We start from the raw sequence: 27,475 nt of genomic DNA, 5'->3' as shown, positions 1-27,475 counted from the left end.
CATGATCCCAGGGTCCTGAGATCCAGCTCCACGTTGGGCTCCCTGATCAGCAGGGAGCCTGCTTCTCCCTCTCCCTCTGTGTGCACACATTCTTTCTCAAATAAATAAATAAATCTGTAAAAAAGTAGAAATAATAATAAAAAAAATAAAATGGAACTCAAACATCCAGGGAAATCTGGACGTCTTCACTGATTAAATCCCCCACCCCCACTCCAAGCCAATGGACAAGTCCTTGGGTGTCCCCCAAGGCTCCTGTTCCCTCTTCCTTGAAATAGGAGCTTTGGAGTACATGAACTCTGAGGACTTGTCCTTAGAAGTCCTGAATCCTGTCATTATGGGAATTTTGGCTGTTCCTAATTAACCTTGACCTTGTTCTCTCTGTAGCCTCAGGCTAAGCCTGCCTGTGCAGGGAGCTTAAAAAACTTGCAGGATACATTACAGCTGGGTAAGGAGGAGAGGCGTTGGCTCTTAGGAAAATCAATTTGGATTCAGCAAATATTTATTGAGCTCCCTACTCTTTGCCATTTCCTGGGCTAGATTCACCTACAGATACACAGATTCTTAGGTAAGGCCTGTCTTGCATCAAGATGGCCGTATAAATAAGTAAGTAAATAAAGCAATTAGCTAGACAACTGGACTCCATTTGTCCGCATGACCCTCCATAACCAAGTCGCTTTCTTTACTATATTTAAATTGAATTTGCATGTTTGATTAAGTTTCTTGGGCCTCTCGTTTTCTCTGATCTCCAATTTAAACATTTGCTTTTAGATTGAAGACATTTCACAAGATGGTCTCTTATTTAAATATATTTTTTTTACTATTTTTTATTTTTTTTATTTTTAAATGATTTTTATTATATTATGTTAGTCACCATACAGTAAATATCTTAAAATGCCCTAGGGAAGAGGCCCAAAGAACAGAATCCAGAATCTACCCACAGAGCCTCAGCCCAAGTTCGTTGTAAAGCCTGTTGTATGTATGACTTTCTGCAGCACAGTAGAGCTCCCTGGGGACAGAGACGAAATCCCATACTCCTTGGTGGATCATTGCTGGGTGGAAGGTCAATGCTCAGTAACATCTGGTGAATTTGGGATCTTTCTTTTCCACCCAGAGCATCTCCAGGAGAATGTAACAGTGAGAGGTCAGGGGTTCCCCACCGACTTCTCAGAATTTAAGGGCACCAGCTACCTCCCTCCCTCCCTCCCTCCCCATTCTCTACAGCAGCCTTGCTGTCCTTCCCACCGTGGGTTCGGTGGGGGCACTTGGAATTCTTCTTCGCAACTTTGGATTCTTATGGTGGTCAACCATAGCCATTTAGGAGTGAGTCGCTTAGTCAAATTTAACCTTGACAGAGGATGGCTGTTTGGCTGTTATTTAATGTTATTAAATATTGCCCCAATTCAACAGAGGAGACTCTTTTCCCAGCCTTATCCTATTATCACTCTCAATGTCCTCTGGGGAGGGTAAAGGAAAAAGTGGGTTTATAATGAACATGTTTTATATTATAGTCTATGGTACATAGTAGGCACTTAACGAATGTTAGTTCTCCTGTCTAGCTAAAATGGCATTATCCTGAAATATGGTCTTTCTATAGCATTTCTGAAACAGAGGTTCCAACCTTAGTTCATGAGCATGGATGGAAAAGGACTGCACCATTATTTTCGTTTATTGCTAACTGATTTTTAGGATGTCTTTTAGTGATGGATGTGAATAACACAGCACAGTACTATCAGCAACACCAGTGACATCGTCTTTAGAAATACTTTCATATTCTGTTACAATCGTGGTGGGTATCCTGAAATATCATTTATACTTATTTATGATTATTATTCATTATACTTATTTACTATCACTTACTTCTTATTCAGCCCACCATTTATTATCCCAGACACCAGTAAAGAAGCACATGTATTACTTAATCTCAAATTTGTGTTTTTTAATGTTTGGTTAACTGTATTTCAATATAATGTGCTTCTTTTATAAGCTTATGCATCTCTTCTATATATGGAAGAACATTATTCTGAGAGGGGCTCCATAGGATTCACCAGACAGCCTTAATCTCAGCAGAGAGAGTAAGGACTTGTTTTCTGAGCACATTCTTCTGGTCTTTATATGGCTTATATGTTTCTTGTTCTATCCTTTCCTCTTTAATGTTGCTTAGGATACTTAAATACCTCCCTCTCTTTTTTGGTCTCCCCCACCCTCTCTCTCTTGGTAAAAATAGTACGTGCACATTAAAGCTTCAGGGAATAGAGAACAATGACCATTATCAAATTATAGTCACTGTCAATACTTTGGTAAACTCTGAGAAATATTTATTTTTATGCACAAATTTTTATTTTTAACATATTTGTAATTAAATGGTTAATCTCAATTTTGCAACATGCTTCAACCGTTTTTTTTAAACTAGTGAACTATCCCATGTCATCTTAGCTTGAGCTTCCCTCCCCCTCCCTCTGCCCTGTTAACAGGGTTAAGGATTATATCCTTGCTTATTTGTTCTGAATGATAGATGACTCTTCGCTTTTTGAAACTAGGTAAATATGCTGTCCTTGGAATGTATTTGGCCTTCTTTGGATCAATCCATTCTTGGTTTATATGTATTGTTGGTTCTTGCATATTTAACACCACTTTTAATAATGTTTTCATTGTTCTAATAGGATAGACTTTGGGACAATTGTAGTGGGAAATTTAAATCCATAACAATTTAATTGGTGGAGTCACTAGTTTTTAAAATACATTGTCTGATTCCTTCTCTCAGATAACTAGGCTCCAGGGCTCTGATATTGTGGGGTACTTAGGTCCATCACTGGGGGGATATAAGGCATCTCTCTTCTGAAACCATACTGTATGGAACTTAGAGATAGAGGTGGAAGGCAGCATTTCAGGGAGATGACAAATCAAAGCCAGAGAAACCATTGAAATGAATGGCCAATTCCCAAGAGCTAGGCAAGAGGGGTAGGGGTGGAAAACTCATATATACTTTTGATCCGAAGACTTTCACTTAAATCCATTCACTCACTTAGTGACCCTGAGAGGGCCAACCTTTATGAGGCTCAATTTTTCCATCTATAAGAATAGAACAGTGTTAACACCCATCTTTCAGAGCTGTGTGGATCAAATGGAATAATATACATAAAAGTAATGTGTTGATGTTATTTTATGATTTTTACTGGTTGATATACAAAAAAATGTGAGGGATGTGCGGATGGGATATAACTATTTACATAACCCCCTTTTCCATGAAGACTTCCGAATCTCCCTAGGGCTTAGTTGTTCCTTGTCTTCTCTGTCCTCAAACTACTTTGTTCATGTCACTGTAGTAGCACTTTCCTCTATATTGTCGTTTCTGAACTGTGTCTTTCTCCCTCCACCAGACTCTGAGGATAGGCATGTGTGTCACTTATTGTTCTGACCTTAGCACCTAGCACGGTACCTGGCACATAATAGGTCCGCAATAAGTCAATGAGTAAAGAGGCAAAGTAAAGATGCAGTAGTTTACGACCTGACAGAGGAGAGAAGTCATATACAGATGCCACTCTGGGCAAGTAGATGACACTTAGGAAGACTGATGGCATGGCAGGGTTGAGCAAAGATAGACTGTTAGTGCTGTAGGGAGAGTTCAGGGAAGACTTCTTGGAGGAGGCAGAATTGGGCTGAACCTTGAATGTCATTTGCATATCAACTGCGGTATAACAGATACATAGATATAAGGTTTGCATATATTTTTGTGGAAGCTTCAAAATGCATTTAAATTCAATGTGTGTGATATTAAACATGTGTGGCTTCACCTGGTTAAGTGAGTCCCAAGGGAGCAGTGTTAGAATTGCTATATGGTATTAAGAAAAAACAAACAAAGGAAGTTTCTTGGTGTTTCACATTTCCAATCATTGAAAACCCAGCTCTACATATTTAACATGGGAAAAAGCCAAACCAACAAACCCAAACTGTGTTAATTAGGATGATGGCTAACCTGCTGTAACCAAGACACTGTAAATACCATGACTTAAGGAAGATGAGTTTATTGTACTCTCACAAAACATCGTTGAGGCGAGCAATTGAGGCTGGTGAGCTGCTCTGCTTCATGGGGCCATTCATGGACCCATGTTCCTTTCTTTCATGTTCTTGCTGTGCATTCCTTATAACTTTGTACTCATTTGCATGGTCCCTCTATGATGCTGTTCATGGGGAAGGAAATAGAAGCTTTTCAGAGCCAGTGGCTTGGTGATGGTGCAGAAGTTCCACATGTCATTACCATTTACATCCCATTGGTCTAAACCTGGTTGTACACTGAGCATGCACAGCTAGCTGTACAGGAGCCTGGGAAGTGTACGCATAGTCTACATTACCCCAACTTAAATTCTATTCCTACTAAAGAAGGAATACATGGATTGTGGTAGATGGCCACTAGTGTTTGCCAAGGAAGACTACACACAACGTGATCGGCCATTTACAAGCACATACAGGGAATTTTGGCAAACATTTAATCTGTCTTCTATCGCAGGCCTAAGCAATACATATGTTCCAAACTATCCAGGATCCACAGGGTGGTAGAGGTTCTGGTGGTTTCTCTGGTCCACTTCTAGCCGGGTGATTTAGCTGGGGTCTCTTAGGGCCCACCCAGAACTTCTTCCTTTTCCCCTCTTTGGTCCTACATGAGCCCTTGGCCATCTTCATCCTTTTGCCCCATTCTTAAAGCTTCTGCCTTCTCCTAGTATCTTGCCTTAAATTTGTGCCATTCCCTGCTCCACATGGTTGCACTGCTGGGAAGGGGCATGTGGCAGAGTGAGGGTTTCACATGCTGCTTTTAGAGGAAGGGAAAAGACAGAGAGGCCCTCACCAAGGTCTGACTTCAGGGCCTCAAAGACATTTAACCTCTTACATTGTGAGGGTCAACTCCTGCTGGCTGATACTCTCAAAAAGTCTGTGAGCCTTTCTTCTCTCTGTGTTACAGGGCACAGTCCTTTCTTATAGACAGTAGCAGAGAGAAGGTGATGGAAAGAGGAGAGAAATGCCCACTCTACCACAATGGAAAGAATTGAAGAATGAATGAATGAGTATGTGGCTGAATAAATGGGATTTCTGCCTTGCCTCTGATTCCCCATTGTGCAGGGATGCAGCAGGATGCAAGTCAGATATGGTCCCCTCTTCCACGGGGGTTCAGTCTGGAGGTGAAGAGAGCCCCTGAATGAGTCATTCAAAGTGGCCTGAATTTTACGAGGGGCTTTGAGATATGTAATAGGGTGACCTTGGTTGGCATGTGAGGTGAGAACAGGCTTATCTTCAAAGTGGAGTTCAGGCTAAGATTTTTTTTTTAAAGATTTTTTTAAAATTTATTTGACAGAGATAGAGACAGCCAGTGAGAGAGGGAACACAAACAGGGGGAGTGGGAGAGGAGGAAGCAGTCTCATAGCGGAGGAAACTGATGTGGGGCTCGATCCCATAACGCCGGGATCACGCCCTAAGCCAAAGGCAGATGCTTAACGACTGCGCCACCCAGGCACCCCCAGACTAAGATTTAAATGGCCTGAAAGAGTTAACCAGAGGAGTGAGTGAATGAGTGGGGTGGAGGATGGGCAGGGGAAAAGAACATTCCAGGAACAGAGAAAAGCATCACAAGAACCGGAGGCAGGAGTGAGTGTGGCCCCTTAATGGAACCAAGAGACTTTCACTCTGGCTAGAGAGCAGGAAATGATGGGGTGAGGGCACCCTGGCCGTGTAATTCTCTCCAAGGAGTTTGAACTGCTTCTGAGGGCAAGAGGAAACGACAGGAGAATTTTAAGTAGGCAAGTGATATGAATAGATTTGCACTTTAAAAGAAATCCATCTGGAATCAGAGTGGAGAATAAATTGGTGGAGGGAAGGGAGAAGGGCAAAGCAGAAGGCCGTTGCCATGAACTCGGAGTGAGAGGATTGCTGGGAGAGATGGTGGAGATATTGGAGGGAGGGAGATTCAAGAGTCCTCGGATTCTAGTTGGAGGACACATTGGAGGCTAGGGAGAGGACAGAGGATTTATTTGCCTGGGGAATCTAGTTCACAGACGGGCAGAGCCCTAAGACCCTAAGCTCTAACTGCACTGTCCCTATCTACCAGTTGCTGGTGAGAACAGGTCTTCTTGTGACAACCAGCAGCAATGGGTCATTACAGATGAAGAAATCGAACCTGTGAGTGGCTACCTAAGCAGCCCAACATCAAAAAGGCAGAACTGGCTAATCAGGACTCAAACCCAGACAGACAGACTCACAAAACCCACATCCTTCTCTTTGCAGCTGTGTCTGGGGAGAAACCCCAGTGCTGTGCTGCCTCTGAGTCTGCTTGCTCTGCACACATCCTCCCTTGCACCGTGAAGATCGACTCCTGCCATGTGTTCACTCAAGAACTTTGTGGCTTCTTCTCTCTGAGTTATAGAGCACAGTTCTCTTTTACAGCCTTCATCTTGGGAGGTACAGAAAAAGAGTGATGGAAAGAGGTGAGATGTGCCCATACCACCAAAACTGAAACTGTGGCCATCCTGGACAGGACCCAGCAAAGAAATTAGGAATAGAGGGAATGTAACAAAAGAGGCAAAAGTCAGGAGAAATGTCATCCTGAGTCAAGAGAACCATTACCTTTCCCATTTTCTGCTCTTCCCCATGATCCAACCGCATGGCAGTGAAGAAAGTACAGACTTTGGATCCAGACAGTCCAGGATGTGGGTCTAGTTTCTCCTTATTAGTGGCTTTGAGGTTTTCAGCAATTTACATAAATTTTCTGAGCCTCAATTTTTTTTTTAGGGGTTCTGAGGTAGGTTGACAAAGAACATGCATGGAGAATGGCTGATTGAGGCAACTGGTGCATGGTCAGTACCAAGAACACTGGGTTCCCTCATTCCTGGGTGACCATTGAATTTATCATCCAATGGGAACACTTGTAAGGAGAAAGGGGATGCTGTAACACTTTCATTGGGACAACAGGCAAAAACTGGAACTGTCCCAGCAAACTGGGACATATGGGGCAGCCTGTTTGCACCCAATTCTGTCACCAGAAGCCATAAGTCATTGCCACACCATCTGCCTGGGCCTGGATTTCTGCTCTGGGGTTTTTGGATCTCTTTATTCCTTCGGGTCATTCATTTATTCATTCATTCAGCAAAATAATGCCGGGTCTGGCACTGAATGCACGGGAAACAGTGGCTAACAAGATCCATTGCATGGTACATGTCTTGCAGGAGCTCAGACTTGCATGGAGGAGTCAGGCAGTGACATCACAGTGTAATCATTGCAAGCTTAGGGGTGATGGCAGTGTATCTGGAGGTGGGGCATGGATGCATGGAATTGAGTGTTGGAAGAGTCCCTTGAGGCTTAGTGCATTTATTTCATTTTACGAGCAAGGACATAGAGGCCCAGAGAGGTAAACTGACTTGATTAAAATCAACCACCTAATTAGGGTCCTACTAGAGCCCAGAAAATTTATTCTGATGCACGATACCCAGGATATTGGTGACACACAGCCCTGGTCAATCAGAAGTCCTCCCTTGGCTCCACCCAGTGTCTGTCCCATCTTATCCTCCATTGTACTCATCTCTGGACCATCTCTTCTCTGCTCACCACCTCTCTTCCTTTTCTCTCTTTTATGTATTCAGTCAGATACTGTGGGAGATGCAGACATGAGTGGAAGAGGTTCTAGCCCTTAGGGGGGTGAATGAATGAATGAATAGTAAATGAGAAAAAAAGAAAGAAGAAATTGTTCACTAGAAGTAAGGGCAATGTGCACTGGTAATTTAAGATGATTAATTCTGGTGGAAGGATTGGAGAAGGCTTCTTTTGAAAGGTGCCATTGACACTGAGCTGGACATTTATTAGAAATTTTTTCCATAGGTGGAGAAATGAGAAAGGCAGACTGAGACTAGCATGATCAGGAGCATGGGGAATGGAAACACATTTCCTATTTATGTGATTGTTGATGGGGGTCCAGGAAGACACACTAAGTTTGAGGAACAATAATGTAAATAAGTTGTAAAGAATCTTAAATGACTTTTGAAGGGGGGACTTTTTAAAAACAACAATAACAAGTAATAAGGACAGCAATGTTAATAATAATTCAGTGGCTGCCACAAGTCAGCCATGCTCATGACCATAGTTGTTTAGACGTAGACCTCATGACAAGTATTTGAATTGGATGTCGTAGCCCCATTTTACAGATAAGGAGATAAGAGCTCACAGAGGCTACCTGTTCATCTGAGTGCACAGAGTTGGTAAATGACAGGCAGATGAGCTATTTGATTCCAGGCCCCTTTGGAATTGGCAGAGGCCTTAGAGAAGTGTGGAGTGAGGTGTGGGGATGGGCTCTCCCACCAAAATGTCCTGGGTTTGAATCTTGCTGGTACCACTTCCCAAGCATGGAACCTTGGCTGTGTCACCTTACTTACTCAGCTTCACTTTTCCCATCTAATAGGCAGGCATAATGAATACACTCCTGTGTATTCCAGGAGTGATAAAAGTATTTAGCAACTGGCTGGCATGGCACTGACCAATCACGACGGATGCAATTCATGATCAGAATGGCCATTATGAGGACCGGCTCTGCCTACTTCATCAGGCTGTTGGGAAAATTAAGTGGCGGTGTGCTTGTAAATCATTCGGAACAGTACTTAGCAGTTGTGAGTACTCAAATCTTGGTGAAATGGAGAGTTTAGGGTAGAACAAGAGCAGAGTTTAGAAAGGAGAGGTCAGATGGGGAGTCACGGTGGGGTGGATTCTGAAAGACTGGCGCTGGGACATATGTCTGTACAGGGACAAGAGGTTAGAAGTTACAGCCAACAGAGCCAAGTTTGAATTTCTGCTTCTTGTTTGGAGACTAATTTGTGATACAACTTTAGGCATATTACTTAACATCTTTGAGCTGAGAGTCCTCACATGTAAGCAAGATGAAAACAACCTTCATTATAGAGTGATTGTAAAGACCACATGTTATAGACTGAATGTGTTTGTCCCCTCCAAATTCACAGGTCCAAATCCTAACTCTCAATGTGATAGTATTAAGAGGTGGGGTCTTTGGAATGTACTAGATCGTGAGAGTGGTGTCTTCATTGATGAGAGTGTGGCCTCTCTCTGCTTTCTGCTGTGTGAGGCTACTTGAGAATATGGCCATCTGCAAACCAGGGAGCGGGCTGTCATCAGACACTGAATCTGCCAGCTCCCTGATCTTAGACTTCCCGATCTCTACAGCTGTGAGAAATAAATGTTTGTTGTTTAAGCCAGCCAGTCTGGTAATTTATTACAGCAGCCTGAGCTAAGATGCCATGTTAACGACTCCTGGGAAGAACTGCCTTCATCGCTTCACACATACTCTTAGAAGGATGACTTCTTTCACTATGGAGTAGCTCACTACTCACTGGCAAGAGGGTGTTAACTTTCTCTTCCCCGCCATGGCTGGGAAGATATTGCCCAAATGGAGGTTGAATATATCTTGATGTATCATAGTAAAGTGGGTCATTGTGATATTTAAAATCTTTTTCCTTTTCTTAGTTTACTGGGCCCAGGATATTGAATCTTCTGTTCAGTTGGCATTTTCCACATTGTTATGAATTGACACATGTAAGAAGTTTAGACCTAGGCAATGCATATGGTGGCCACTTATTTGTTTGTGACTTAAAATGGTGCCAAGAAGTAATAAGAACAAAGGTCAATTGGTGGAAATAAGCTCGTGCTGCTTCTTTTTTTTTTCCAGTGCTGCTGGTTGCCTAGCAAGGTGTGGGTGGGATGTGTGTATGCTGGGCTTCCAGGATGGTTAAAACTAGAGGAGACAGATTCTAGTGGGGGAGGCAAGGAGATGTGGGCAGCTTGATCTTGGCTAAGTGGAGGCTTTGAAATGATAAGAGATGTCAGTCTGAATCCACGCTCTGAAACATGGTTGCTCTTGGGCAGGTGGCTTTATGTGTCTGAGTAACGAAGCATAAACATAGCACAAGGTGGGAAGGAAAGAATGGGGCAGTGTGGGAGATAATGTGCCTCAACGTACCCAAGTAATGTCTGCATCTCAACATCACATTTCCACATCCCGGAGAAGAGTCCTTTGTGCCTTCCAAGAAGGTGTTTGAACTGGCTTAATCAGCTAGGATTTGAAACTGAGTCTTTCAGTTTGCAAAACCCAAGTTCTGGATTTCATTTTCTGAACTATTTTGTACTTTATCATTTTGGCATGTTTATTCATGAGTTCCCTTTCTAGGGATGCCTTCATCTTTGCAAGTCTAAATCTTACCAATATTTCAAAACCAGCTCAAATGCTACCTTCTCCAAAAAACCTCATCTTTTCCTCTCTTTAAGCATTTGTATATTTTTGTATTTTGTTAGATAACATGAATTAGCTCCCCTGCTACACAACAGACTCTCAGGTAAGCTCAACTCTGAATCGTCCGTAGCACCTAGGATGGTGTAATGCCCATTATAGGTGTTTTATGCTTGTTGTATAGCTGAATATTTCCAGAGAGACAGGCTATTTGTTGAAAGGACTCAGAAAACAAAGAAATGCAAGGCAGTAGCTAGGAAGATAGTGGAAATCTGGAAAAGTAGGTTTTTCAGTTGCTGCCCATCAAAGTATTTGCCCATTAAGGCTTCTTAAATTTCTCCTTCTCATAATGTTTGAAGGGGCAGATCATGCCTCTGCACCGTGATTCTACTCGTCTTAATATTTTTTTTTTTGTCACTGCCAAGGCAAAGTGGATCTCCATTAGATTTATTTCATCATAGCAAGGACTTGTTATTGGCTTCTTATTGTGGTGATCAGAAATTCTCTAAATTTTGAATAATTTGAAATGAAGCACGCAGGAAAGGAAAGCAAGACCAGTGTTAGAAGTATTTGCCATGATTTTCTCAAGCTTTTTTTCTTGATTTGTTAAAACAATTAGAATTCTTAGTGAAAGCAAAGACCTGAATTGAAATAAAAGAAAGAAGATTTGGTTTGAAACTAAAATTTATGAGATGGATATTGAAAGTAAACCTAAAACCAAAGGAAAGAATATGTTGTATATTGTAGGTGCTGAGAATAATATATTCAAGATGCATTGCTTGGAGGCAGCCATTAATTCCTGATTTTATTTAATGAAAACACTTCTGGTTTTGCAGATAGTCTTCTGGTTTGTACATACGTACACATTGCTAAAAACATGTATGTGCTAACCTCGAATGTGTGAAAGATACAGACATTCATGTCATGGTGAGAGTCCCATTCCAGAGAGCTTGAAATACCATAAAATCCCTAATTACATCTTCAGTTTTAGTCACCATCTTCAACATTACATTATTAATGATATTTTGTACGTTAATCTTTCACTTCTTTCCCTTCACAATTAATCACATGTCTGGTTGGCCCATGCTATGTTCATTAAACATTGAATTGAAATGAAGTTCTGCTGCTTTGAGTATGCTTCAAGATTTCCGTCTTAATTTTGATTGTAATATGTTTATGAGACTTATGTTTTCTATCACTTGGGTCAAGACATTTTTCCAATTTCCTATTTTTATTTAAAAAAGGACAAAATATAGGGGCGCCTGGGTGGCACAGCGGTTAAGCGTCTGCCTTCGGCTCAGGGCGTGATCCCGGCGTTATGGGATCGAGTCCCACATCAGGCTCCTCCGCTATGAGCCTGCTTCTTCCTCTCCCACTCCCCCTGCTTGTGTTCCCTCTCTCGCTGGCTGTCTCTATCTCTGTCTAATAAATAAATAAAATCTAAAAAAAAAAAAAAAAGGACAAAATATAATAAGGCAGTGGTTTTGGGAAAAAACAAGCAAACAAACAATGGGATTCTTTTGAAATAAGGTCTTCCCGGATCCCAGTCTGTAAAGCACAAAGAAATGGAGCAGTCCCAACCGGAAACGGGAGAGGAACACAGGATCTCAAAGACCCCTCTGTGGGCTCCCCAGAAACTCTTTAAAGATCTTTGCAATATTGTATTCATATTTATGCATTAAACACTACTGTACAGCCTAAGGTGGTGACACTGTCAGAAAAGAGTTTGGCAAATATTACTATTAAATAGTTCGAAGTGTTCATTTGTCAGCTCATGGAGGAAAGTCTTTCTTGGGTAGGTCAAAGGCAGTTATGGTGTTGGCATGTGCTGTATGAACATGCAGATTGTCTGAAAATACAACTTTTGGAAGTGGATGACCACCTGCATTTCACTGGTCTAGAACCACCTGTCTAGCTGCAGCCCTGGACAGCTCTGTCTTCTTCCTTTTTTTGACAGGTGTTCTGCCAGCCCCTTGCCCTGAGCTCATCCTTCCACTTACCTGTCATTTGATCTGAGACTATATTCCTCTGCTCTGTACTCTCTGTTCACCTATGCTGCTTCACAGGCATAAAATGAGGAAACTGACTTCTGAAGGCTTCCAAGTTCTTAAGGCTTTTGCAGTATGTGGCCAGTTAGACATTCAACACCAATCCTACATAAATTTTATGTTGGAATTGCTGTGATGTCAGGTGTTTCCCTAAGTCTTTACTCTGTTCATTTGGAAAATGAGTTCTTTGTTCACATTTGTTAGCTTTTTATTCAACACACATTTGGTGAATGCCTGATACAGGTAAAAAGCTCTGTGCTAAACCTTGTGGGCCCTCCTCCTCTTCCCCCGCCTCTTTCAAAAGCCTATGCAAACAGCACCGCCTCCATGAACTTTTCCCATCTTCTTTCTGTAAAATTAGGGCTCCTGGCTCTGGCTGGTGCTTTGTACATAACTATATGCAGGCATTTATTACAAGCTACAATTTAGGCATTCATGGGACTATCTTTTCCACTTGTATCTGACCTTCCTGAGGACAAGGGTTTGCCTTAATCATTTTTATCTCACTCAGCATGGTGTGATTTGCATATATCATCTACATTCTGAAAGAAGGAGGGAAACCTGTGTGCAGTGGACATGCCCTAAGGTGGCCCCCAGTGAACCATACCCTTGTATATCCCCTCCCTCAGAGTGTGGGTGGCACCTGTGACTTCTTCAGACAACAGAATATGGTAAAGGTGATGTGGGAGTCACTCCCATCATTGTGTTATGTTATATAAAACTCTGAGCAGACTGGAGTGAGAGATAATTCTGCTGGTTTTGAAGAAGTAATCTGCAGTTTGTGGGAGGGTCTGTAGAGAGTCCGTGTGGCAAGGAACCTCATGAGGGTGGCCTCCAGAAGCTGAGACTGGCGCCTGGATGACAGAGAGCAAGAAAACATGGACCCGAGTCATATACTCTCACAGAAATGAATTTTGGTGACAACCTGAGTAGGTTTGCAAGGAGATTCTTCACCAGTCAAGCCTCCAGATACAAATGGAGCTACTAGAGAGCATGAGAATGAATGTACCATATCAAGTGTTCTGGGAATTTGGAGGATAGATGGAATTTTCTTATTGGGAGACCAAAGGCGGTATCACATGTTGTCCATGATTGTAGCCTTCTGAGAGTCTGAGTGGAGGTCCAAGATAAACTGTGCTGGGACTCTTGACCCATGGAAACTATGAGATGGTGGATGGATGCTGTTTTATGCTACAGAGTTTGTGGCAATCTGTTATGTAGCAGTAGAAGACTTACACGTGGGAGAGGATGTGGCACAGGATTTCTTCCTGCGGCTACAGAAGAGCCACCTAGAGTCCAGAGTAGAGAGCGCAGAGGCAGTGGTTTCCTCTACCTTAAGAGAGCTGCTAGCATCCCTCACAGGTGGCAAGACAGACCTCACCAAAACCACTCTTTGGTTCCTCATTGAGGTTATAAAGGAGAGGATGGGGAGGAAGAAGGGAGAGAACCTATGAGTTGTGTTGATGGAGAGTGTTTAAGTGAGAAGTGATACCCCACGTCTTCCCCCTCAAAGTCAAGTGATAAACACCTCCCTTGTAAGATTGGGGTCAGCCACAAGAAGTGGTGATGGTCATCTTGGTCCTTAAATATACCTGTTCTTAGGTAGTGGGTCTGACTCCTGAGTAGAAGAAAAAAGAGTGGGACCGAGTTGGCAGAGCTTAGGAAAGGCTGGAAGCCAGGCAATCAGTGTTCTCATCATTTGACATGCCCCAAGTTGTGATTTTCCTGGAGGTGGAGAGGATGCTGCACAATTAGCTGGCGCTGTTCACCTCAGGCTGTTTACTGGTGGGGAGACTGCAACACCAGTGGGAGCTGAGTGGGGGACCTGTGAGGCAATCCCAGTTTCCTGTGGAAAAGATCTGTGTTTCACAGAAGGGGAGACTTCACAGGGCCCTGGAGGGAGCCACTCAAGGGAGTCAACACATATATGCCCACCATATAAAGGGCATCTGTGGTTGAAAGCAGTAAATATAATGAGACGATTCAAACAATTTAGTTGAGTAAGGAAAATTTTGTCCCTTCCCTGTTCTCCCCATTCCTTCTCTATTTCCAACAATTGGAGAGCTAAGAGCCTGTCTTGAGGGGAAAAAAGGAAGGAAGTGAAAAATTAGACTGAACACCCTCACCCTCAAATTCTCTCAAACCACATGTCCAGCCCACAAGACAGAGGAGGATAACTTTGTATCTGAGATGAAATTGAAGTTTTAAAATAGAAAGGACTTTTAATTACTAAAAGTAAGCACGAAGTTATGTATTCTACCCAAGTGCCATCAAGGGATGGAAGAGAGGGTTTCAAGAGAGTATGGCTAAAAGCAGTGATTGGAAAAGAGAATGATCGTTTTGTGTATGTGACCCCGAGTTAAGACTCCCTAATACACTTAGACTTTGTTTTCAATGAGCTCATAGGTGAGTAGAAGAGATATAATAAAGTCAGAAATCATTTAACACGTACTAGAGAGGATGAGAATGAATGTGCCATATCAAGTGTTCTGGGAATTTGGAGGATAGATGGAATTTTCTGATTGGGAGACCGAAGCCGGTATCACATTTGTCCATAAATTTTCTTTAACATCATCTCAATAATTACGATATGTGTTTGAAAGCAAAAAGTTCTCCATGGCTAACATCCCAAAATCATAAAAGATGTTGGACTATCTTTGTTTCATTATTTTATATATTGATGGATTTTTTACAGGATTGGACTCTGCACAATTGGCTGAGTATCCAGCTAAAAACCCTGAGTTATATTCTAGCTTTTCTTCCACTGCTAAGAAATGGCCATTTAAAATAACAGCTTAAACTGTCTTTTCTTCCTCCTTGTCCTCTCAAATGTAACCTTAGTGAGAACAGAAAAAGCAGAAATGTATGTTCCTGATATTATGGTAATTCAAAATAATAATGAACTCAATCCTTCTCTGATAGTTGTGTTTTAATGCTGAGCCTTGGAAAATAAGGAAATGGGAGTCAAAGTATCATAGAAAGTTGAGTTGGCAAGGATATTAGAGTTTATTCAACACGACCCAACTAAAACAGTGACAGTGAGAATTGAGAGGAGGGGATGGATTTTCCAAGTTCTTCAGGGCTTGACTGTTGGATGTGGGGGTGGGTAAGGGAGAAAGAAGAATGGGGAAGACACTCCATATTCTTCCTTGGGCTTCTGGACGGGGAGTGGTATCATCATGGGAGAAGGTGCAAAATTTGGGAGAAAAGCGTTACATTCTGTTTTGAGTTCCTGTGAAGGTTTATTGAAATCAGGAAAGATGGGTTCTATGAGCTTAGTGGTTGTCTCTCGAGGTTATAGTTATTGAAGTGCTTTAGTCTTGGTAGATTTTCCTGCTTGTGAAGTTGAATATCAAAGTACCACAAAGGGTACAAAGGTAGAACGGACATGTATGTGGACATTCATGCATACATTCATTCAAAAATATTCTCTATGTGCCACTAAGTGTCAGGCACTTTTCTGGTCCCAGGAATAGCCTGGTGAGACAATGGCCAAGGTCCTTGCCCTCCTGGAGCTTACCTTCGCATGGGTGCATCAGACAACAAACGAGTCAGTGAACAAGAGAAAAAGGAGGTTAAACTCAGCTCTATACAGACGTGAAAGGTCAGTTGTGTTAAAGAGTGTGTGCCTGGGGCTGTGTGAGATTGGATGTTGTAGTCACTGCTGATTGTCTTTTCATTGGAGCCATTCCTGCTCCAACCTGCCTCACTCCTTGTACTTGAGGGCACAACTTTGAATTTCTCTGGGCGCTTAGCCTCTGGTCATCTTAGGAATACCATCTTTTCCCAGACCCCTCCCAATATCAATTGTAGTTGTCTCTCCCTTTATGCCGGTGATTAGTTTGAGTAAAGCTAGGCCCTGGCCAGTGGGGTCAGAGAGTTGGCTATTTGGGGACCTCTGATAGAAGTTTTCTTGCTGATAAGAACTGCATGGAAAGGGCACCTGGGTGGCTTAGTCTGTTAAGCATCTGCCTTCAGCTCAGGTCATGATCCCAGAGTCCTGGGATCGAGTCCAGCATCAGGTTCCCTGCTTAGTGGGGCGTCTGCTTCTCCCTCTGCACATGTGCTCTCTTTCTCTCAGAAAAAAAGTCTTTTTATTATTATTATTTATTTATTTGACAGAGAGAGAGAGAGAGAGTGCACAAGCAGGGGGAGCAGAAGGCAGAGGAGGAGGGAGAAGCAGACTCCCTGAGGAGCAGGGAGCTTGATGCAGAACTCGATCCCAGGACTCTGGGATCATGACTGAGCTGAAGGCAGACAGTTCATCCACTTAGCCACCCAGGTGCCCCAATAAATAAAATCTTAAAAAAAAAAAAAAAGAACTGCATGAAAAGAAATGTCTATCTTGTTCACTGAACACCATCTTGTCCTCATGATATATGGAATCTGTGACCCTGATGCGAGCATAGCTGGCCTGCTGAAGGTGCAGAGTGGAAAGCCAGAAAGGACTTGGTCTTTGATGAAGTCCCAATGCCACTGACTTACCCAACCTCAGAACAGTCCTTCCCTTGTGCTACTTGTTGTATGAGTTACCAAAGCTTTGTTTTCACTATTTCTCCTGGGTCTTCTTTGTTACTTGTTGATGAAAATATCCTAACTGACACATGTGGGTCGGGGAAGGACTTGTTGAGAAGGTGACTTTCAAGCTGATAGATGACTGTCATGAAGGAACCAAGTTTTGTAAAGAGCTGGGGGGTTGGGGAGAAGGGAAGAGAGCATTCTAGGCAGTGGGGACAGCAAATGCAGAGGCCCAGAGGTGGGAGCAGGTATGATGTGTTCGAAGAAATGAGAGCTGGCCACTAAGGCAGTGTGTTGAGTGATGGGAACATACACAGAGGCAAGGTCAGAAATCAGGAAATCCAGAATTCTGGATAACGTCATCCCCTCCTTGCCAACCCACACAAGGAACTTGGACTTTTTCCCCCCCAACTTTTTTTTTAATGTAGTAAAATAGAGGAACATTAATCTAAATGCAGTGGAAACCACTGGAAGGGCAGGTCCATTTCTTTCATTTCTCCATCCCTTATCTTGGCATGTAGTTGAACTAAATTCTAGCTTACAGGTTTTTAGTTTGATCAAAATAATTCCAATAACACAAGATCACTTAAAAGTGAATATTTTTCTCTAATGCTCCAGTGTAAAGAAATAAGACCTTTTCCTTGACAATAGGCAAAGGGGTTTCTCACAATTCTTTGATCAGACACAACTTCAGAAACTAAGATTACAGGTAAAGAAAGTCAGGAGCACGTGCAAAACTGCAGAGATGATGACTGCTAATTAGCTGCATCAAATGACTCTTGGCATTCCTAATTTTCACCTTTTTGTAACAATTCAATTCATTCCAAGGTTTTACTAGAGTAGACAGGCATGAAATGAATTCTCCACGGTAGGTTACCAATGGCAGAGAAATTGCGAGCTCTGAAATGGCTGGAAGAAATCATGTGAGCTCTGGCTCTTGCTTTTCCCTAAACTCTGTGGATTCTGTCAACATTAATTCTGTGAAATATGTAGGCTGCATTATTTGGGAGAAACGAACAGTTTTATTTTCTCTAAGCCTTATCTGTATTCCATCTTTTCCCTGAGTGCTGCTCTCATGGGGAGGATATTCGCTAGTGGGCATGTGGATGAGAACTAGGACTCAGGATGCCTGGGTGCTCGTTGGGTCTGGATGTGGGGAAAGATAACGATGTAGGGGGTTTCCGTTGATTGTACATTGTTTGTAAATCAGTAGTGTGGTGGGGCTGCCATCATCCAACATGCTGAGTTTTCTCTGCTCTCATACTCTGGCACGCCCCCATATGCCAGCCACATGTTACTGTTTGCAGTCCATTAAAAAAGTCACACTATTTCCTCCCATTGGGTCTTTGAAAATGCACCATTCCTTCTTCCTGGAATGTCCTTACCCTGATTCTCTGTCTTTTAAAATGCAAAGCTTTCTCTGTCAAGCTTTCTGTGTTGGGCAGGAACCTTGTGTGCCTCCTCAGACTCTCTCGAGTACCCCCTTCTTTCCCATGCAGCTGCACACTTTCTGGATAATGTCATTCCCTCCTTTGCTGGCATTCTGATGAGATCCCTGAGCTGGTTGGAACCTGAACTGAAGCTCTGAACTTGCATTACCTTCATGCATCACATGCTGAGCCCCTCCCTTTTAGACTTTTGAGGCTGAGACTGAAAAGTCCAACTGTTTGCATATGGGATCCAGGACCTTGATTAGATGCTGAGGGACAGGACGGTGCGCCTGAACTACAGAGGAATCAACTCACTGCAGGGAGACGCTCCACTAGCGGAAGCCAACGATTAGAGAGAGGACCACAGTCAATAAATTTCAACTCCTTTTGCCCTTTCGTGGGGTGGTCAGAGGTGTGGTTTCTCTGTGAACTTTCCAGAGAAGTCTTGTGTGGTGAGTAAACATACTTCTTGAGTTGCCAGCTATGTCTCTTGCAAATTGTGAAGTGGTAGCCCTTCTATTGCATTGCGCTGTTCAGTATCTTTTTATTTCATTCCCCCTTCCTCCGTAGCCCTTACCCCCTGGGCTTGCATCTCCTAAGTCAAGTGGCAACACTTTAATTCTTGTCTTGGGACCTTCTTGACCTCTTCCCATAGAGCTTTGTTCCTACCTCTACTGTGGGACAGAGAAGCTCTCTTAACCCACATCCCCTTTACCTACTCTTGGATTGCCCAATGCTTTCCTTTTCTTCTGTAAACCATGCCCTGAATGCTCATTGCCAGTAGACCTCTTGCTGTAGTCTGTGTGCACTAATGCTTCCATCCGAATTGTATGCTTATCAAGAGTCGGTTATATTTTCTCCAATTGTGTATACACAATATTCACTTGTTATTATAATTATATAATGTGACTAAATGTTCCATAAACCAATGCATTATGGATGTGAAAATAAAGAGGATTGTTTCTATGAAAATCTAGTTGAATAATTTAGATTTTAGAGGATGCTGCTTAAGAAGAAGCTAGAGTCGAATGAGATGTGGTAAGATAACTGTAAAAGTTTGGACAGGGGGTGGCGCCTGGCTGGCTCAGTCAGTAGAGTATGCGACTCTGGATCTAGGGGCTGTGGGTTCGAGCCCCACGTTGGGTGTGGAGATTACTAAGAAATAAGACAAATCTTAAAAAAAATTTTGGGGGAGCACCGTAGCATCTAGAAGAGTTCTATAATCACATGGTGTTCCAAGTGTGTTTAAATTTTTGTTCTACTTTGAAAAAAACAAAAGTAAGGCTCAGAGTTGATATATTATAGGTGTGGCTTATGCAAGAAAGAAGACACAGAATGCCAATTCGTGGACCAATAATTACAGAAAGGCCTTGGTCCTACACCAAAAGATTGACTGCACCAAAATCTTTACAGCAATTGATGAATGACGTTTACATAGGAAGAAGCCATGCTCCCCAGCCATTGGGCCCTGGACGGCACAAATTACCTACGGATCTGCTGCTTGAAAATGTATGGAGGGTTTCAAATCACTCATCAATAGGGAAAATTTTCTTAGGGAATAACTCTCCACTAGAGTTGAAACAGTTCTAAATGCTAAGGTGTTTTCCAGAAACCCTGGTGGAAAAAGTGAAGCAAGTGCTACCAGTATACACAAAATCCAAGCAAAGATTCTCAGCAGCTGCCTGTGGCCATGCTACTGGAATGCCAAGTTCTGACTTGTTGTTATTGGCAAAAGTAAAAATCTCCAAGATTTAAGAGATATAAATTGTTTGCTTTTTGAGATAAGTACTCTTCACAAAAATCGGCGTGGAGAGGCCCCGAATTACTCTATAAATTGATTTTTTTCCCCATGAATTTATACATTCTGTGAGGAAACACTTGAAGGGAATACACATCTGGAAAGCTTATTCTTTCTTTATCAATGTTTTCTAAATTGTGGGTCTTGATTCCTTGGAGGGGGTCATAAAATTTAGTGGGAAAAAGATTTAAAAAGAAATGAAATAGAATAAAGCAGAATAGAAAATATCCGTGTGCATTGTATGTTGTAAAGGCATTTCACGGAACTGTTTTATGTGCGTATGTGTGAGTGTGGGATGTGTGTACATGTAATATGAATTTTCTAATTGTGGTAAAATTTCTCTTGCCTTGTATTACTGGCAAATCTTTGGAGGCTTATGGTATAAAATAATGCTGCTTCATGTTTTGGTTATGAATATAGTAAAGGAAGTGATTTAAATAAATGCCAGGTTGTTACAACAGAGTGCATTTCTTTGTTCCAACTTACGGATCAAGGGCCTATAAAATGTTTTAAAAAATAATATTGGAGTTTCATTTTAAAAGAAATAAGAGGCAAGACTAGAGGTTACATATAATCATTAAAAATTGTTAACATTAAAGGAGATTTTTTCTTTTCTTTTTTTTTTTTTCGATGTAGCATTTAGTGGAGAGTGAAATTCCCAGTTCAACATTTACTAAATCTCAGAGAAGAGAAAAATGTTGCCTGAGGTTGACAATATTGGAAAAATTCTGAACTACAAGAGAATAATTAAGAACATGGTTTAGTAACCGATCCCAGACAAATTGGCCGTTCCAGTGATTTACAGAGAGATGATATATAACAGTGAACTAATGATTCCTATTTATTGCAGTATAAACTTAGCATCAGGAAAGAAGACCTTCAGGCTATGACAGACACAGACAAATCAAAAAACAAATGAAGAAGACAGGGAAAAGGACATGTGATATCAAATCTAGAGGCTAGATCTTCTCATCATTCAGTGGCCAAAGTGGCCCCATGTGCACTTTGTTGTATTGAATCAGTAGTCAACTAGTTATGACATATAAAAAACATCCATGCTTCAAAAATATGTTTCAAAAGCTGTGTTTCTTTTTCTAAGCAACTTTCAAATATTGATTTTATTAAATGAACTCATATTTACGTATTTTAAGTTAGAGTAAAATACTTAAAGTTTACATGTAGCATTTTTCTGATTCTCTGTTTTAACTGACTTTCCATTTCCATGATCGATACAAGGGCTTCTCTTGTCACCGTCTTCTGTCGGCATTGTTTATCTTTCTGTCTTTCATGCCAGGGCCTGGTGTCCCTGAAAAGGGCAGTTTCTGGATTCAGACCTCCTGGGCTGGGCCCTAGCTCTTCCACCCACCCACTGATGAGATCTTGGATATGCAGCTCAGTCTCAGAGTTTGCAAGGATGGGGCTGGGACACACGCCACTTCATTGGATGAAACCTCAGGTTTACGTAAAGCTCTAAGCGTAGGGTCAGGCACGCAACAAATAATGATAGTTTTCCCCACTATGATGTCTGAAATTTACCATCAATGTAATCAGTATTATCTTTTATAATTTCAAAACATTTTCTCCAGCATAAGTTTTAGATTGCCTGGCATGGGTGAAAGCTCATTTTCATTGCTTCCAGAATCTTAGGATTTTTCTCAGAATAGTAACAGTCAAAAATGATAACATTAGCTTATGTTTTGATGGCATTTTATAACTCTTAAATTCCATGTGAGTGGCGCAATAGGCCTTATTTTCTGGGTTTCATAGTTCAGGGTGACAAGACTCAGAGGTTAATTTACTCACCCAAGGTCACCCCGCTCATGACGGGGAGAGAGGACTGACCCCAGATGTCCTGACACCAAGCCCGGTTCTTTGCAGCCAATGTTGTCCTGTGTATAGTTCTCCATGTGAGCCAACGACGCACGGCCTGGTAAAGCAGTCTTCCCCGAGAACCTGGAAGCGGGTCCAACTTGGAGGAATCTCATTATCACTTTTCGAAGCTTTACCCTGACTGCATGTTAAGTTGTATAATTTTTCTGGATTTGGATCTCGGATGGATGCTTGTTATTGGCAAGGACTATATCTCATTCGGGAAGAATTTTCCTCAACCTGTATTAAAAGACTGGAGAAGAAAAACAAAACAAAACCCTTCAGATAAAAGGCGTTTAGGGACTGTGCCGCAATTTGACTTATAAAGATGGCAACGATTCAGTAACTTTATTATCTATTTTTTTTAAGACCTAAGAATTTGTGCCATCTGGACCTTTTGATTGGTCTGCGTTCAGTTTCTCCATGAAGCCCCTTGCCTCTTTTTAGCCACGGCTGAGCTGAAGCCCCCAGCTGGGCTTCTCTTATTGTCCATGTATGTGACAGTTGTGGACTTTTTAAAATTATACATAAAAAAAAAAGGATTTTGGTCACTTGGAAATTTGTGACATTAGGGATGTTTGGTACTTTTTCTCTTGATATATATTTTTTAATCCCATCTAAATTTTCTACATTGTTGACTGGAGTCTAATCATGCTGCATTTTTGCTGTGTTGTTTGCTTTCCCCAGGCTTCCTAGATTTGGAAAGCTTAATTTATTCTTTTCTCCATTTTATTGTGCTCACGTTCACCCTTAAAAGAATCAAAATCTCATCCAGAAACAACTTGCTGGCTTCTTCCTAGAATTTATGGTTTTAAGAAACTAATTTAATAAAATGGAAGTTCCTTTTTGAAAGTGTTTTTGCCATTGTGCATGCTCATTTCGGTTCTGGTTTTTTCCCCTCATACTACGGCATGAACCCAGCTAGACCGGGGTTTGAATCCCCAGCTACTTTTCCATTCTTGTGCCTTTTTAGGGTCATGGAAGGACAGATATTTCTAGGAAGGAACTTCCCATGTCCTCTCCATACTTTAGAGTGGCCTGCACTCTTCACTCATGTTCTAGAATGATCCCTTGCATGTGGCTGCTTGGGGAGTGGTGAGGGAAAGTCAGGGTCAAGATAAACACAAGGAGGAAGGAGTGGGAGGAATTGGAAAAGACTATTTCTGTCAGCAGCACACAATCCTGTTAAACAGAGAAGCTAGTGGGCAGGATTTAGGTACGCAAGTCCACAGGAGAGGTGGTTAGAGCTTAGAGTTAAAAGCCTTGCTTTTCTAGAGTAAAGCTCCCCCAAATCTCAAGGGCTTAGGCAGTTCAGAGACCCTAAACTTTTCGGGGTTCACCTGTCTTCACTTGTAACTTAGAATTAACACTTGCCTTGAAAATACACAAAGCAGTCTTTTCTGGAAGATGGTCTGTTTACGAATTTTCCTGCAATGGTAGGCATTAGCTACTCTTTCTGTGCGTACAGCACCTTTGAACACCCTTCCTCTGTCGGGGAATTCCACTCGGTAGAGTCCATTCCTTCTAAGGTAGAAACCGGAAGTCTCTTTTCCAGAATCCCTGATAGCTTTGGTATATTCATGTGAGCAAAAATCTATCTGCAGACTGCCTGTCAGTTAGAAGCTAGTGGTGCCCAAAAGGTGGGCTTCCAAAGAGTCCATGCTGTGAGGGATCTGGGGGCTCCAGGGGTGGAGTTCCCGGTGGTGTCGGGGGCTGGCGGTCCGTGTTGCAAATGACAGTGCTCTCCCTGCGGGCTTACAGCTGGAGTGGGGTTACAGAGTGATTTGGGTTTATTCCTGGTGGTGTCACCTTCACTTGGTTTCCACAGTGATAAGAACAGAGTTGTTCATAGAAACTCATAGACTCGGTGGGAAAATGAAAAGATAAGGCAGGCGAAAACACCAGCACCTGGACTTTCTAGTTACCATGAAGGTCAGTTCCTTCTTTTCTTTCCTGACTGTCTCTGTTCCATTCCTCCCTCCAGGGTCCTGGGCTAGTTGTCTCATGAATTCAAGAATCCTGAGCTGACCAGACAAGATTCTACCAGAGGTAAGGCCCCAGTTCAATGGCCACACAAAAGGAGGGGCATTCTACCAGCCTAAGGGATGAAGACAAAAGGGCAAGGGAAGGGGCTTCTAGGCAGAGGGGGCAACAGGGTAAGCGACAGGCTCCAAACCACTTGGCCTTGAGAAGGGATAGGAACGGAAATACAATCCAGTGGTCTGGAGGGCCTGGGGTGGGCTTGTGGCTCTGCTCTTGCAGTCTGTTTTTTGTTTTTTTTTTTAAGATTTTTAATTTATTTATTTGACAGAGATAGACAGCAAGAAAGGGAACACAAGCAGGGGGAGTGGGAGAGGAAGAAGCAGGCTCATAGCAGAGGAGCCCGATGTGGGGCTCGATCCCGGAACACCGGGTTCATGCCCTGAGCCGAAGGCAGACGCCTAATGACTGCGCTACCCAGGCGCCCCTTGCAGTCTGTTTTGATGTTGCCTAAATGTAATTATTGACATGGAAAGTTGTTTACGGTGTGCTAGTAAATGATAAAAGCAAGTTACAGAGCAGTAAACGTGGTATGAAACCATTTTTGTGTAGTATGTATGTACCTATGCATGTGTGTATATGTGTGTGTGTATTACGTTATGTGTATATATAAATTGTTAATCACATAAATATCTGTCTTACCAATACTTAATTCTAGGTCGTGATATCACCAGTGCCATTTAAAAACATCTTTTAAATTCCCTATAGTCGATGATTTTTTCTTAAATGAATATGTCTTGTTTGTGTAATAAAAATAAAAGTTAAGAAAAATATCATGTTCCTAAATCGTCTTTGAACACATGATGATTTATTTCACCGATTGTCTGTTGTTGGACATTGCGTGGTTTCCAGTTTTGCCCTATTTTAAAAACTACTGACTTTAATCAAGTGGAGTTTTGTTTGTTTATTCATTTTTTTCTTAGAAAGGCATCTTTGATGACTTGAGTGACTTAGTTTCGCTGTTTTATATCTTTTTCAATATATTTTTAAGAAAGGAATTTTTTTTTTTTTTTTTACATTCCCTCCTCTATTCTACTTCTTTATAAAATGTCCTTGAATTTCCAGAATGGATGAAGCTCCAAGGTAAGCTGGAACTCTAATTTTCTGGACGTTCATGAAACGAGATAATACATGCCAAATCGCAAACGGAAGTCAAGTGTTGCAAAGTGCTCTCTCCATCCGTAAGAAAAGAGAACACTTCACACAAAGACTAAAGGTGAAATACCCAAGCTGAAAAGTCTCTTTAAAACAGCAGACATTTTACATTTTCTCACTTGATCATCAAAACAAAACCAAACTAAACCAGAAACAATATTTCTTTACTACTCGTTCATTTTGCCAACACATTCCTTTATATTAAAAATGAAAAGACCTTAAAATACCCTCACAGATAGCAAAGCCTTGGAGAGCAAGTTTACATGCAGGGCTGGAGATATTCATTAAAATTGTAATTAGACTCACGATTAAATTCATTCACAGTAGAAACTTTGCTCGTAAGTGTTGCTACAGGAAGAAACCTCCGTCTGAAAATTAGTTCAGCAGTCTGAGCGATTTTAATTATGCAGAGTTGATTATCGCTAGAGAAGGAAACCTTTATTGCAGCCACAGAATGAAGATCTTTTTTCCTTTTTTTTTTTTTTTTTTTTTGGTTTCCTGAGCTAATATGAGGTCCATATTTTGATATCCAAATGTTTCTCTAGGCAAAGAAAATGTGAGAAGATTTCCGCAGCAGGACACCACACTCTGCCATCGTTTTTTCAGTGTATACTGCTCATCTTCATTTGGTTAAGGGAAAGGCAAGGAGACAGATGCGGCATTTATTTAACATCTACTATGTGCCATCCCCTGTGGCAGGCAGTTTCTTTTCCCAGGTCACTCTTTGTATTACTGTTTCCATTTTACAGATGAAGAAGCTGGCGATGGGGAAGTTAAGTGAGAGTCCTGGGAGGGGGCTGAATTTCGCTCCGTCTGACCTCCGAGCCTGCCACGTTTCTCTCGCTCATTAGGAAAAAGAAATCCCAGGGGAGCCTTCAGAGCTGTCCTTCCGCATCCGGTGGGTGTGCGCTCCTACACGCTGTGTGCTTCCTTTCACGCTGTCACATGCTATCTCAGCAAGGGCTTGCACCCCAGCCCTGCCTTGAGCCCTTGAGTCTAGTTGAGACTGAGAGCAGCGCTTCTAGAAGTCTGGCCCGGCTCCCTGCCTTGGCCCAAAGCTCAGAGGCTGCAGGGCTGTTGAGTGCAGGGTACAGTGGAAATGGGGCTGGAGGAGGTGTCAGGAAATCTGATTTTTGTTCCTAGATCACCCATCTGTTAGCTGTGTGATTTGGGAAAGTCACTTTGTCTCTCTGGAGTTCATTTTCTTCTCTGTAAAATGAGTGGGAGATGGGCTTGCTTGGTATTGGAGGCTCTCAGAGCAGCAAGATTCCAAGATTCCCTGATGTAGCAGAACTGGCAACACTGACTCCATCTTTGGCCTTCCATCTTCATACCACAGCAATAACCTCCCTTGGTCCAGGCCCCCGGGGAAGCAGTGTGTGCCCTGACGGGAATGCAGGAATGTTTGTTCTGATCTTCCCTGAAGTTGTTTAGATAACTAGTAGAGATAACATCATTTCTTCTCCACCCCCCCCACCCCCCCCCACCCTCCACCCCCGGCTCTTTTGCACAGATGGTACCATGAGGTCTGTTAAATGTTAAACCCTCTGACCTCACCTCACCATAATGACTTCTGCATGTCCCCTTGCTCTATAAAATCTGTGGACTAAGTTCCTGACTTGGTGGAGAACAGTTGGATGGTCACCTGCCCCATCCCTCCATCTGTAAGTTACCTTAAATAAAACTCTATAAATGATATGGAGTCACCTGCTTTGTTTTCCGGTCTCAAAGTGCCTTCTCAGTTTGGAGGATACTCTACCGTCCCTCCTCTACCTTCGAGCATGTGTGCATGGAACTTTCAAAGCAACCACAGGTGGAGAGTCTCATCAGAACTCTAGTGCCCCCTCTTCCAGAGCCCAAAGCCCTTCTGAGTGCTCCTACTTCTAAAAACAGGCTGGCTCAGCGGATAAAGCAAGCAACTCTTGATTGCAGGATCCTGAGTTCAAACCCCACCTTGATCATAAAGCTTATTTTAAAAAACAAAAACAAAAACAAAAAACTTTTGACAAATGTCAAACAGTAGAGAGGAGTATAATGAGTGCTCACATACCCATTATGTAGATCTAACAATTGCTTACATTTTCCACATATACCCACAACACTGGTTGTATGTATATGGTTGTGCTGAAATTTAAAGCAAGTTACAGATATAATATCATTTCAACCACAAATACTTCAGCGTACATCTCTAAAAAGTAAAGGTCATTTTCCTGCATAAAAGACATAGAATTTTCACACCTATTACAATTAATAGTAATTTTTTCAAATCATCAAATAGCCAGTTCATGCCCAGATTTCCCTAATTTCCCTTTGTTTAAAAGAGGATCCCATCGACGTCCCTACATCATAT

The 27,475-nt window shown here is 42.1% G+C and overlaps 1 long non-coding RNA gene across 1 annotated transcript in view; it reads left to right on the top strand.

Annotated features, from left to right (window-relative positions):
• LOC130543252 (uncharacterized) overlaps positions 1-26,821 on the top strand; it is a 28,272-nt gene extending 1,451 nt beyond the window's left edge. Inside the window, exons 2-3 of the long non-coding RNA XR_008958462.1 lie at positions 23,915-23,979; positions 25,875-26,821. This is a non-coding gene — a long non-coding RNA (uncharacterized LOC130543252). The remainder of the gene's footprint in view (positions 1-23,914; positions 23,980-25,874) is intronic.
• Positions 26,822-27,475: the final 654 nt, after the last annotated feature.

The sequence above is a fragment of the Ursus arctos genome, unplaced genomic scaffold (genome assembly GCF_023065955.2).
Source record: "Ursus arctos isolate Adak ecotype North America unplaced genomic scaffold, UrsArc2.0 scaffold_9, whole genome shotgun sequence".
Taxonomy (NCBI): domain Eukaryota; kingdom Metazoa; phylum Chordata; class Mammalia; order Carnivora; family Ursidae; genus Ursus; species Ursus arctos.
This window is presented reverse-complemented; position numbering and strand designations above follow the sequence as displayed.